We start from the raw sequence: 14686 nt of genomic DNA on the forward strand, positions 1-14686 counted from the left end.
AAAGTTCTCGTGCATTTGTTTTCAAGAGAGTATCATATTCAACCTTTCTTTTGGGCATAAGAACTAAGATAACAACAATGGCAATCCTTTATGTATTAAACCATGCAATTAAATCAAACTATTCAATATGCAACACACAAATCCTTTACCTTTTTACTCACCAAAACATGTAACTTTCGCAAACTCTTGCAAAAGAATTAACACCATTAACTTATCTTTCATGCATAAAAAATATATATTCTTTCCAAAGAAGGTTCCTATGATTTATCTCTGTGCATTTTATCTATGCATAGGTTATTATATTTTATCATAACTAAATATTGTTTTTCAAGAGAACTCTCTACCCATGAGAATATTTCACAAATTACCCTCTTTAATCTATATTCACTTCCAGGAAAATGACTACGAAATCCCTTTTTAAGAAAAGAGAATTCACCCTATCTTTTCTTACATAAAGACATATGCATGTTATACAAAGACAATAAATGTTACTTATCTTTTAATGTTGCAAATATATATAATAACCATCTTTTCCTATATATAGTAATAACAACCTTTAGCTACATGTAGTAATATATTTTCTCTACCAAGAAAAATATATAATAACAATCTTTATCTACATGCAGTAATATATTTTCTTTATCAAGAAATATATATATAATAATCAATATTTATCTACATGTAGTAATATATTTTATTTACCAAGAGGAATATATAACCTTAATCTACATGTAGTAATATATTAAATTACCCATACTAAGGTTATTTAAGTAAAAACCCTCTTTAGGTTATTCAAGTAAAAACCCTATTTTCTTTACCAAGAGGAATATATAATCTTTATCTACATGTAGTGATATATTAAATTACCCATACTAAGGTTATTTAAGTAAAATACTCCTTAGGTTATTCATGTAAAAACCCTATTTTCTTCTCTACATTCTACTCATCTATTAGAAGAGAAAACTAGAATTGGAAAGGGTAAAATACTCATTATTTAATTTGCAATAGTTTAAACCATTAAAAACTAAAAACATAAAAACTTACCTCTGCAGCATAAATTGTCATAACTCTGCACCTCAAATTACAAGGCACCATTGAATCTAAGGCAAATAGCCATTGTGGACAACCATTTCTCTGCGGTGTTTGTTGTCAGTCTCATGGTGTTTGTTTACAGTCCCCCACGCAAATAGTCTCATGGACACGCCTCCCTCGTGTTTGTTTACTGTCCCCCACTCAAACAGTCCACACAACGCCTCATGCGGACTCGTTTGCCTGGTGTTTGTTTACTATCCCCCACTCAAACAATCCACACAACGCCTCATGTGGGACTCACCTGCCTGGTGTTTGTTTACTGTCACCCACTCAAACAATCCACACAACGCCTCATGTGGGACTCACCTGCCTGGTGTTTGTTTACTGTCACCCACTCAAACAATCCACACAATGCTTGGTGTTTGGTTTACTTTATTGTTCCCCACGCAAACAGTGCACACAAGTTTACTGTCCCCCTCGCAAACAGTCCACACAATGCCTGGTGTTTGGTTCATTGTTCCACGCAAAACCTCTTCTCCTCTAATGTTGAGCGAATGATAGACATAAGTATCATTCTCCCACGGTTTTTCCTCTTTTCTTTTTCCCCCTCTCGCCTAAGAGATCTCCGATGAAATAAAGAAAGTTAAGGGCAGTTATCAAGAAATGAAACCTAACTAAAACAATTAAAGATAAATTGTCAAGATTGCTACACGAGTAATGCCATATAGATCTTCACTATTTTTTGGAATGCAAATTCCCCTGTCAAGATTGTTGCGTGAATAATGCCATATCGTCTTCGCTATTTTTTTGGTTGTTATATAGACTGTAGTTTCCTGAAAATAATGTGGTCACTAGAAAAGTGAACAATAAACTGCCAAATAATATGACAAATCTCATGTTATTAAATTTTGCCCTCAAGCTTATGTTAACTTTATTTTTATGTTAACTTTATTTTTTAACATAGTGATTTTTATATGAAAACAAAGGGTCTATTTTCATATGAAAATTTTAATAATATCTATATATCTTTTAAAATTCAAATATTTTTTTTTACTAATTTTTAATTGTGAATTATTATCCCTGGTAATATATGTTTTAAACAAAAAAATTATTTTCATATTAAAATTTTAATAATATTTATATATTTTAAAAATTGAAATAATTTTTAATTATGAATTATTATGGTTTGTGAAATATGTTTTAAAATTTTTATATGAATTTTTTAAATGATTTTGTAGATGAAAATATAACAACTTTTTAATATAATTATTATGCTTTGTGAAATATGTTTTAAAATTTTTATATGAATTTTTTAAATGATTTTGTAGATGAAAATATAACAACTTTTTAATATAATCTTTCACTTTGTATTTGGTCAATTTTACATAAGATTTGTGTAATATTATTATAATGATTTAGATGTTCTTAAATAGAGATGTTCTTATAATGATTTAGATATCCTCAATTTCAAGATTATTAAAAACAATTAAAATCATTTGATTGAATTTCTTTGTGATGAATTTGTAGATGAAAATATAACCAATTTTTTACATAAATTTCCATATTGCATCTCCTCAATTTCAAGATTTATATTAAAAAATATTTAATTTAATTTAATAAAAATTAGTTAATAATTATTTATACATTATAATATTTATAATATTATAATGAATATATCATATATTCTATCAATAAAATGTGAATTTACCTAGATGTTATAAATCTGATTAAAGCCCAAAAAGGATATTAAAAAAATTAAATGCCATAGCTTGACTACCACGGAATAAATATTATAATGAATTATATCATATATTCTATCAATAAAATGTGAATTTACCTAGATGTTATAAATCTGATTAAAACCCAAAAAGGATATTAAAAAAATTAAATGCCACTGATTAAAACCCAAAAAGGATATTAAAAAAATTAAATGCCATAGCTTGACTAGCACGGAACAGATGTACATGTCGATGTTTGTGATAAACATTGCGATTTCAGGGTTAGATTTAGATATTTTCTCAGTTTGCAGAAATTATTGCCTTAAATTTATTTAGATATGCTATTCTGGTATCAATCAAATACAATAGCTGATCTCTGATGTGTTTTAAATATGCTTTTATAATTTTAGAGTTGTAATTTGTTGAATTAGTTTTTGTTCACAACTATAATTATCTTTTTACCCTAATAATTAAAACAAAACAAGTTTACAAATTGGTATTACTTTAATTTTTAAAATAAATTTTAAAATATTAAAAATTATAATATTGAAAAATTAAATATTTTATGAACTGATTTTCATCAATATTGTTGTTTAACTTGTTTGTGATTCTCTACAATTTCTCATTTATGATTTCTTAAAAATCTTTGTTTTAATCTTTTTCACAAATGAGTGAGATTTATATTCTTACAATGAAAAGTTTTTTATTTTTAATATTTTTTATAAAATGCTAAAGAAATAATAGGTTTTATATTTTAAATTGTAAAATGTTTATTTTTTACCTATTTAGAAATACTTGTTTGTGTAACATTTGTTCACAATTATAAATTAATTTTTTACCATACTAATATTGAAACAACACAAGTTTCAAAAATATTAATATTTTTATTTTATGTAAAAAAATATAAAATTTATTATAATAGTAAATTTATTATATAATATATATTTATAAATTCACCACTATTTGTTAATTTTTTTAATTTATAATAAATTTGGTTAATTCAATATTGATTAATACAATAATTAACTCTTATATGGATTATGAAATAAATTTCATAAAAAATTTCCTAAATTTTGTATTTATGAATTGAATATAAATTGTTTTTCATGTTTTATATAAATTAATGTCTTAGAAGGACATACTTTGTGAACATCTACATGGAGTATGTGCCCTAAGAGGCTAAGGTGTCCATATGTATGCCTCCCAACATTGTTCTCTAATCTTGTTGAGAGTTAGAGCTTGTTAGTCAAAAGACCTTACTATGTTGCTATTTGACAATGTTAGTTATGATGTTCATGCTTAAATATGATTTATCAATCTGACTCTTCTTATGAGAATATTTCAATTTGAGAAGTATCCTTGTATGTGTTGTGGAATTATGAATACCTACCTAGTTAAGAGGGAGTGTTAGAAAATGTAACTAGGTTAGGTCTTCATAATGATGTTTGTACTTATATCATTGTATATTTTATGTAAAAGAAAAAGAAGAAAATTGTTTTTTATTTATTAGATAAGCATGTTCTTCATGCTTCTAGGATTTGTTGAGTCAAAAAGTCAAAGTCCTATTTGGACCTATTATAAAGGAAAAGGAAAAACAAATTTTAAATATGTAATTTGGGTCAAAAACCCTTCTAGATGCCAAGTTGGCCTTGCCCCAAAAGACATGTCTTTTTGCACCCCTCTGGACAGTGTAAATAGACTATGATTGGAGCTCATTTGGACACACACAATTCACATGATCTAATTTGAAATTTCACAAAGGGAAGGAGGGATGAAATTTAAACACATCTAAAAGAAGGGTTTCTTCATGAGCTGGAGTTTATGGAGATTTTTCCTTGATGTATCTCTTATTGAAAATTCGTTTTTATGATGAATATGTTGTTGGTCTCTTGCTGTTTATAAATATGTTATGAAGAAGGAGGGCTTGACTTAACATCTAGAAGGGTCATGGGTCTTGAATATCTCACTTTGATGTGATTCTATAAGAAGATAATTTTTCTCGGTTTTCCCCTTGGAGGGGTTTTTCCCTCGCTTGGAGCCTACATATTGTGTTATTTTGTCTTATGTGATTTTCATGTTTTATTATGGTAATTTCTTGATAAAAGAAAGAAAACATAATTAATAAGCCTCCTAATTTCTCAACACAAAGCATAATGAATGGTCCTCCAAGTATTATTAAACAATTATATCAACCTAATGTTTTCACCCTAGATTAGGGAAAACTCAAAAAGTATTCTCCCAAATCAATAATACTTGCTTCAAGCAATTACTATGAAAGAGGTTAGAAAATAATTATAATGATATGACTCATTTTCTGCGATCAATGGTAATGCTACGCACTACACTTCCATGAATGAAAGAACAAGTTGCTTTATCAAGTAGTAAAATATATGGATTAGAAAACACATCATTATCTAGAGCCATTTCTTCCAACAAGTGAAAGTGCAACAAGTTTCTTCTCTTTGCCAAATATATTTCTTGACCTACAATGACTAAAACCTTTGACATCAATGTCAACTCTGCCATCACTCTTTTACGATGTCTTTCAAGCCATAGGTTAATCTTCTTTTCCAAATTTGTCTAAAATGTGGTTAATCATAATAGCCCTATAATGAGATGGAATGTTTTTATCCCCACTTTTAAAGATAGGCACAATAGGTCTTTGTGTCCAAGGCTTAGGGAATCCTTACTTCACTATCAAGTTAAACATATTATGTATGTGAGAATAAATTTAATATTCATAATCTTAGAAATATAAAATTAATTAAAAAACCAAAATTGATATTAAAAAACTATTTAATCCATATTAAAAATTTATTTAATCCATATTAAAAAGTTATTTAATCCATATTAAAAAATTAATATTATTATACATGTTATATAGTTGAAGTGAAAAACATTCAACTCATTTTCAAATGTCAAATGTTACTAGCATAGCCATATAGATTACATGGTTGGTAAACACATATAGGAATTAATTTATAATAGCCATCAAACCACTTATTTTTTATCCAAGTGGATATTGGTAGCCACCTACCTATTCCACCTAGACCTCTAGTTGGTTTCATCAGTTTCCTTATTTATTGCAGCGTTTACTATTTTCAGTAGTTTTTTGGGTCCTGAACTTCTGGAGCAATTTTGATCCCCCTAAATGACGTTTTTTGAGGTCCGCAACAGACCCATAGCATGCATGTTCTGAATCTTAGTGAGAACTCGATAAGGGGAATGACAAAGGGGAGCATATTATTGATGTAGAGCCCAATGCCATAATTTCCATCATCAAGATCCAAAAGAATGAGACTGAATATCCAGAGGAGTGGGAGCGCTTCTTCCACTCCCAGATGTGCGTGAAGGGTTCTCCGCTACAATTCATTGTCGACAGCAGGAGCCAAAAGAACCTCATTTCAGTAGAGGTTGTGAAGCGACTAGGCCTACCAACCACAACACACCTACAATTGTACACCATCGAGTGGTTTAACTAAGGGAGAGATCTCTGCGTTAGCCAACAATGTCGCCTTCCCCATAGGATCAAGCCCTTCACAGATGAGGTATTGTGTGATGTTGATCTTCTTGAAGTTTGTGATGTATTATTAATATAACCATACTTGTGGAAGCAACATGATTTGTATGAGTCTAGGCCCCACACTGTTATTATTACTTTGGGCAATAAGTTGTACAGGATACCAGAGGTAGCATTGCCTACCACCATCTCTTTGATCATTGCAAAGCAATCATTAGAGGAATTTTGAGGTCTAAAATGAGCCTCCTAAAAAAAATGTACAACCAATATAAACTTTATAAGCACCAATAGGATTCAAGATGATGATGTCAACTATGGGGGATGTCAACATTTTTGGAGTAAAAAAGTAAAAAGATTAAAAAATAATAAAACTATTTTTTCAACTTGTATTTTCAACTTATCTCACTAATGTTTTACTCAAATTTCAAGTGAGAGTACTCATTGGATGAAAAATTTAACTCATCATCCAAAGAGTACCATCTTGCATACTTTCGATGGACCCTACTACATGAAAAATGAGAAGTACATAAAACAAAACATGACTGCAATCACGTTTTTCATGTATCTCTCATCTTTCGTGTAGCAGGGTCCATCAAAAGTATGAAACATGGGTACTCCTTGGATGAGGAATCAAATTTTGCATCCAATGAGTGTTCCCACTTGAAATTTGAGTAAACCCATAGGGAGATAAGTTGAAAATACAAGTTGAAAAAGTAGTTTTTTTTTTTCCCCTCTAAAAATTGATGATGTAATCTAATATTATTTTATTATTTCCACTATTATTTTGTAATTTCCTTAGCAGGCCCATTTTAGACCTAAAAAATCCTCTAATGGCAGTAATATCATTTCTCAAACTGGGAAATTTGTTTTCCTTATGATTCACTCTCAGGGAAAGAAGAAGATTGTGGCCACGACCTCTAGACGGGGCTCCTCCACACTGCAACAACATATGGAAAAGGTCATGGAGGAGTACAAGGACATCTTCACCTCACCTACAGGGTTACCTCTACACTATTAGGTCAAGCACTCCATTGATCTGACCCCAGGTGCTCTGCTGCCCAATGGACCAATATATCGACGCCTTGTTATGGAGAACGATGAAATCAAGATGTCGATTTAGGAATTGTTGCAGAAATGGCACATCATACCAAGTTCATCACTCTGTGGGAGCCCGATCGTGTTGGTATAGAAGGATGGGACCTGGAGACTCTGTATTGACTATTGAGCATTGAACAAGATCATTGTTCAGAATAGGTATCCAATCCCACGAATTGATGACCTTCTAGACCAACTTAAAGGGGCCAAATATTTTAGCAAGATTGACTTGAAGTCCGGGTATCACCAGTTACTAATCGAACCCTTTGATGTGTGGAAGACTTCCTTCAAATCCAAGGAGGGCATTTTCAAATTGCTAGTCATGCCTTTCGGGTTGATGAATGCCCCTGCAACCTTCATGAGGCTGATGGACAACATCTTGTGACCCTTCACCAACTCATTCATGGTGGTATATTTGGATGACATCATGATCTTCAGTCAGATTTTGAAAGAGCACCTCTGCCATATTTGACAGGTCCTCCAAACTCTGTGACAACACAAGTTGTGTGGAAATTTGGAGAAATGGAATTTTGGTATGACCCAGGTTCAATATCTGGGGTACATCATTGATGAGTGGGGTGTGCACGTGGACCCAACCAAGATACAAGTCATTCGGGATTAGCCAACCCACGGGGGCTTCACCCAATGAACCTCATACATATCACGTGCATTTGTGGCATATTAAACAATACCCTTAATTTGACTACATATTGGAGAATACCTCTAAAAAACACAGTATTTAACCCCTTACCAATATGAACCCAATACACCTTCCTATTTTAAAAACCCCTACTTTCACTAGATATTGGAGGTATCCATTTTTTCATTAACATTTTTTATACCCCTTTATATATTTTTTCATTAACTTTGGGCTCCACTTTCTATACCTGCCAATATAAAAACCCTCTAACCCCTATATATCACCCAATATATTATGTGATCTTTTCCTCAATAAATATCCCCCAATATGAACTCACGTGGTATGGCATTTCTCCCCCAATGAAGCCCCTATGAGCCAATCCCAACCACTCTAACGGAGCTCTGCAAAATTATGGATCTTGTCAATTTGTACCACAGGTTTGTGTTGGGGTTCTCTCATATCACTTGGCCTTTGAGTCAAGTAACCAAGGGCGGAGAAAAATAAAAATTATATTGGTCTGAATCCCAATATAAAGCGTTTTCTGAGTTGAAGCATCACCTCTACTCTGCACCATTTCTCACATTACCAGACCTATAGCAAACATTTGAGATTGAGACATATGCCTATGACTATGTTATTGGTGCAGTTCTAACTCGGTAGGGGCATTCAATAACATATCATAGTGAGACACTTTCAGACACAGTTCAAAAGTATCCCACCTATGACAAAGAGATGTATTCCATTGTGCAAGCTTGCCGAGAATGGAAACATTACATCCTAGGAAAGGAAACGATCATACACACAAACCACTAACCCCTGTAGTTCATACAGACACAAGGGAAGTTACAGAACGATCGCCATCAGAAATGGTCCACATACCTGCAACAGTTCCATTTGAACATTAAGTACAAGAAGGGAAACACCAAAAATGTTACAGACTACGTCATTTGATTGTTGGTCATGGTGCTAACAACTATGCTCAACTCTTGTGGGCACGAGACTTCAGGGTGGCTACATTTGTACAAGAGCGATCCAGATTTCAACAACACATATCAGACTCTCCTGGAAGGCCAACAAGTTCCAAATTTTCACCTCCAGGATACACTGTTATGTCACCTAGGACACCTTTGTGTTCCTTCAAGCGAGCAAGCCAAGAATATTTGGGAGACACACTACAGTCAGGTCGTTGGACACTTCGGAGTAGAAAAAATAGTGGCAGTGTTGCAGAAGTATTTTTATTGCTTGAACTTTCGATAAAATGTTGGGAAGTACATCAGATCTTGCACTGCCTACGTCATTGCCAAATTGACCATTAAGAAGCAAGGACTATATACTCCCCTGCCTACTCCCAGTCGACCTTGCGAATGCATCTCTGTGGATTACATGTTGGGCCTCCCTTCTACTAAGCATGGAAATGACTACGTGTTCATAGTCATCGACATATTCTTTAAGATGGCCATTCTGGTGGCCTGCAAGAAGAGTATCATAGCAGAATCCACTGCTAAGCTCTTCTTTGAACGAGTATGGATACACTTTGGGATCCCACAGTTCATTATCTCATATCGGGACAACAGATTCCTAAGTACATTTTGGTCAAGTCTCTGGTCAATGCTAGATACCAAGCTCACTAACTCCACGACTTTCCACCCCCAAACTTATGACGAAATAGAGGTTGCCAACAGGATGATCATACACATTTTGCGGATGTATAACTCGGAGCATCATGCACATGGGATGAAAGCCTCCCCTATGTCCAACAAAGTTACAACAAAGCTGTCCATAACTTAACTGACCACAACCCTTTAAGGTGGGGTTGGGATTCCATCCACTATGTCCCATTGATGTCGCCATAGCATTTGTAGCTACTCAGGCAACTTCATCCCATGTCCAGTCTAAAGCTGACAGGGCTAACAACTTCATTGAGCACATCCAACACATCCGCGAGCAGGTCCATGACATATTGGACAAAGTCAATGCTAAGTACAAGCAGTGACATGATCAGCACAAGTGCCACACAAGTTCTAGGTGGGTGAAAAAGTTTGGCTACATTTGCAGAAGGAGCGGCTCGGTGGGCCCCACATAAGCTTCGGTCACCCCGATAAGGGTCATACACCATCACCAAGGTTATAGGGGACAATTCTTTCGAGCTCAGTATTCCATCGTTCCTTGGCCTGCACCCACTATTCAATGTGGATCGCCTTCAACCATACTTTCCACCATTACTGGACACATCTAACATTGTAAAACAAATCACACCAACGAAGTTAAACACAGATTGCATGGAAGACACCACAAATGATCAGATCATGTACACACATATCAAGAACAATCGCCAACAGATGATCCAACTATATTGAGTTTTCATAACAAGCCAACTCCTTCACCAGGGAAAGTGGTTCACCAAGGACCAAGTTCAATAGAAATTTCTTCATCTCATGGAGGCTCTGCACGTAATGGGGACCAGCGCTTCCTAAGGAGGGAGGATTGATCCAAGTGGATATTGGTGGTCACCCACCTATTCCACCTAGACCTCAAGTCGGTTTCATTAGTTTCCTTGTTTATAAAAACATTTACTATTTTTAGCAGTTTTTTGGGTTGTGAACTTTCGAAGTAGTTTTGACCCCCTAAACGACATTTTTTTTAGGTCCATAGCAAGCCCATGGCTGTAGGTAGGGGCTTGCAGCAAAACTGTATTACTCAGAGATATCTTTCCAACAAGATATCATACACGCCAAACAAAGATAATATGACTAAGTTACAACCCTGAGAAGTTAGCTGCCCAACTAACCCCAATGGGGCCCACAAAAGTTTGGCGTTCCATCTCCTGGGGTTAGGGTTTTCGTTGTTTAGGGTTTTACCTTGTTGTTCAATCATAAAACGATCATTGAGCCTCATTGTAACATAATTCAGAGCGTGTAGCTGCCACATCTCTTCTCAGAGATAAGCTACCATCGTCTGAGCTAGTTTATTTCCATTTTTCTTGCAAACATATTTCGTTTCTTTGATATTAATGAAATGAAGTGTTATTTATGTTGCATCTCTGTATTTGTGGTTATATCCGTCTTTTTTTGCATTCTTGTTTAAGTTCAGATCAATTTTATGATACATTTCACATAGTCAAGATTAAAAAAATCATACAATTTAAGTAAATTACAACTTTATTATTATTGTGAAAAGGAATTAATATATGATTTAAATACATATACATTTAAAAAACACGCAACAAGAATTTTAATTGTATAAATTAATCCCCACTTTATCTTATAGATTCTTAACTTCTAAATTGACCTTGTTATAGTATTTTGAACCAATAATTTGGTTTATACAAATAACTTACACAAAAAAACCACAACACATATCTCACACACACAATATATAATACAAATTAATTTAATTTTGTAATATATTTTTAATTAAATTAAAAAGTTAAAATATACATAACTACCTTTAAAATAAATCTCAATCTTCCATACTCACTATCATTAAAAATATTTCATAATTATTCCATAAGATAACCCATTCCAAAATAAAAATGAAGTATCAATGTAATTACACCATAAAGTGAATACATTTATGTCTTTGACCAACTAGCAAAGTAATTACATCATAAAGTGAATACATTTATTTATTTTTGTTGAACCTGCTTTATCGCGCTAGATCTTTAGCAATTTTTGGACTATTCCCTGAATCTACATTTAACTTAGTTAACTTATCTTCATCCACATATTTCAAAAACTTTCCTTTCAAGTGATTTCGCTCTATTGTGACTTTACACACATTCTTTTCATCGAAATTTTCAATTTGTTTAAGCGATTTCCCACCGTTTTTGCTCAAATGTTTTGCATGAATCTCTCATCTAAATTTACAAATTGCAATATTTTGTTGTCCTTTTTTTTCATTTTTCCTTACCTCTATGATCAATTTGTTCAATTGACATTAACACCTTCATCTTGAGTACTCACTTAACAAGAATAATCATTTGAGATCAAAGGCTTTTGTGAGAAGATAAGTTAGATTGATATTGCATTTTAAGAATATGCACATTGAAATTTATCTGGTTGAGGTTTTAAGCCAAGCGTGGCTCATAATCAAAACAAAGATATCAAATCTGATCTATAGTAGAGAGATAAATAGATGAAATATACTTTAAGAAACAAACAAAACCATGAAAAAAAACAAAATACTTGTCACTCTGAAAAGTTGGTCACCTTTGGTGTAAGTTAACATAATAAGTGTTTAAATAATTCGCTGATATGTTCATTGTTTTCATAAATTAGCTAACGTGTTTAAGGGACTTAAATAGACAAGTATGGTCACAAGGGCTTCACTCAATGAATCTTTGACATAGCATGTGCGCTAGTGGTATACTAAACAATACCCTTAATTTGACTACATATTGGAGAATACCTTTAAAAATCACTTTATTTATCCCCCTACAAATATGAACCCAATACACCTTCCCAATTTTAAAAACCGCTACTTTTACTAGATATTATAGGTATCCATTTTTTCATTAATATTTTTTATACCCTTTTACATTTTTTCATTAATTTTGAGCTCCATTGTTTATGCACAACCTATAAAAACCCTTTACCCCCTATTATATGCTCAATATATTATGCCGATTTTTTCTCAATATATATCCCCCAATATGAATGCACGCGGTATGGTTTTGCTCCCCTAGTGAAACCCCATGAGTATGGTTGACGTCAGGGATGAATAATATTCCAAATCGTGATATTTAGTTTTTAAAATAGAAATGAATTTATTTATTTTTTAACTTACTTTTGAAAGGATGTTTTAAAAGTACGTATTATATTTAATGATTTAATGTTGTCACAAGTAATATGTAGATGATGCATCATCACATTTTAACAATATGATGATTTATATATTAAGCATTGCAACATTCCGCACATTGCAATATTAATGGTGTATTCATTAAAAGTGTGGTTATTGTGATTCTAAATTTCAAGAACATTTATAGGAGCTAGGTTAAATAATTAATCTTAATCTTGCAACAATGCATTTTATTTAGAAAATTCTGCACCTAGTATAGATCCATCTTAATTATGGATATTGCATGTGCCAAGAGGGATGAAATTTCTTAATGTGCAAACCTCTTTTAAGTGCAAAACTTGAAAAAATGTTTACACTTAGAAAGATTTGATACCTTATATATATATAGATTTTGGATAGACAAAATTGACTAAAAGATATACTTCAAATGATCAAAATGTAGCAAATAAGACTACTTGAAATGTTTTAACCATAAGAATTTTTTTTTTCATTTTTTTAAACCATATATAATATTATACATAGTTGACATTGAAACATTTTACTTAATATGAAAATATTTTATTTATGCACATTATCCATATTATTTTTTTGTTACTAATATATTTTTATGTACACTTCTATATTACTTAACTTTGCAAATTAAAATATTTTATTTATAACTCACATTAAATTTTGATTATTATTAGTATTAATATATTTAAGTGTGGCATTAATTTTATATTAAGAATCAAATGAATTACACGTCTTTATCTTTTATAAAGTAATTAAAAAACACATTTTCAAGTATTTCTTTATTATTATTAACATTATGTTTTTGGGTTATAAAGTAAATATTGAAATAAACTAGTTAACCAGCATGCATGTATTGTGATAAACTACCATTGAGGGGCATCCAAGTATGGTTAGATTTTTGCAAACAAAAGTTTCAAACCAATGATCTTTACACTATTGGATGTCTTTATAAAACACCTTGTCATTATCTATTCTATACCCTTGTGACAATATGAATATTCAAATAACTAATATAAATTTTACATTAAAAATATTTTTAACAATTATAAGAAATATATATCTTCTTTACTCCACTTTCTAAACTACATGGTTACAAATTGACAGGTTTTTGGCGAGATTTATGATTTCATTCCAAAATTTTATAATTTTTTTCATGAGAGTCCCAAAGAAGGAAGTGTCAAGTTTTGTATTTTAAATTTAAAGAAGTGTCAAGTTTTGTATTTTAAATTTAAAGTGTCAAGTTTTGTATTTTAAATTTAAAGAAGTGTCAAGTTTTGTATTTTAAATTTAAAGTGTCAAGTTTTGTATTTTAAATTTAAAGAAGTGTCAAGTTTTGTATTTTAAATTTTAGAGTGGAAATTGTTTTTAAAATATTTTTTAGTTTTGTATTTTGAATTAATACACAATTTTAAATATTTTTAAATTTTGTAGAGGAATTATTTTTTATTTTTTTTTGTTTTTACTAAATATCAAAAGAGATGTTGAGCTATGTATTTTGAATCCATACACAGTTTTAAACATGTTTATAAAATATTTAGTTTTTATATATTTAAAAATCAATATTTGTGTAATGTCTTTCACTTAAATTGATTTTTTTATTGCGACTATTAATTAGTTTTTTTATTATAATACTATTGAAGAAACACCTATTTCAATTAGTTTTTTATTATAGTACTATTGAAGAAACACCTATTTCAAGACTAATATTATTGTAATATTTTTATACTGAAAGTCTTATCTATTTTTAGACAAAATGTTTTTTTAAAATTGTTCTAGCTATAATAATATTGAAAAAGACTTTCAAGACTAATATTATTGTAATATTTTTATATAAAAATGTTTTTTATTTTTACATAGGAGACATTCTTT

The sequence above is a fragment of the Pinus tabuliformis genome, chromosome 7 (assembly GCF_031772625.1).
Source record: "Pinus tabuliformis cultivar Carrire ecotype Pingquan chromosome 7, CPIR1, whole genome shotgun sequence".
Taxonomy (NCBI): domain Eukaryota; kingdom Viridiplantae; phylum Streptophyta; class Pinopsida; order Pinales; family Pinaceae; genus Pinus; species Pinus tabuliformis.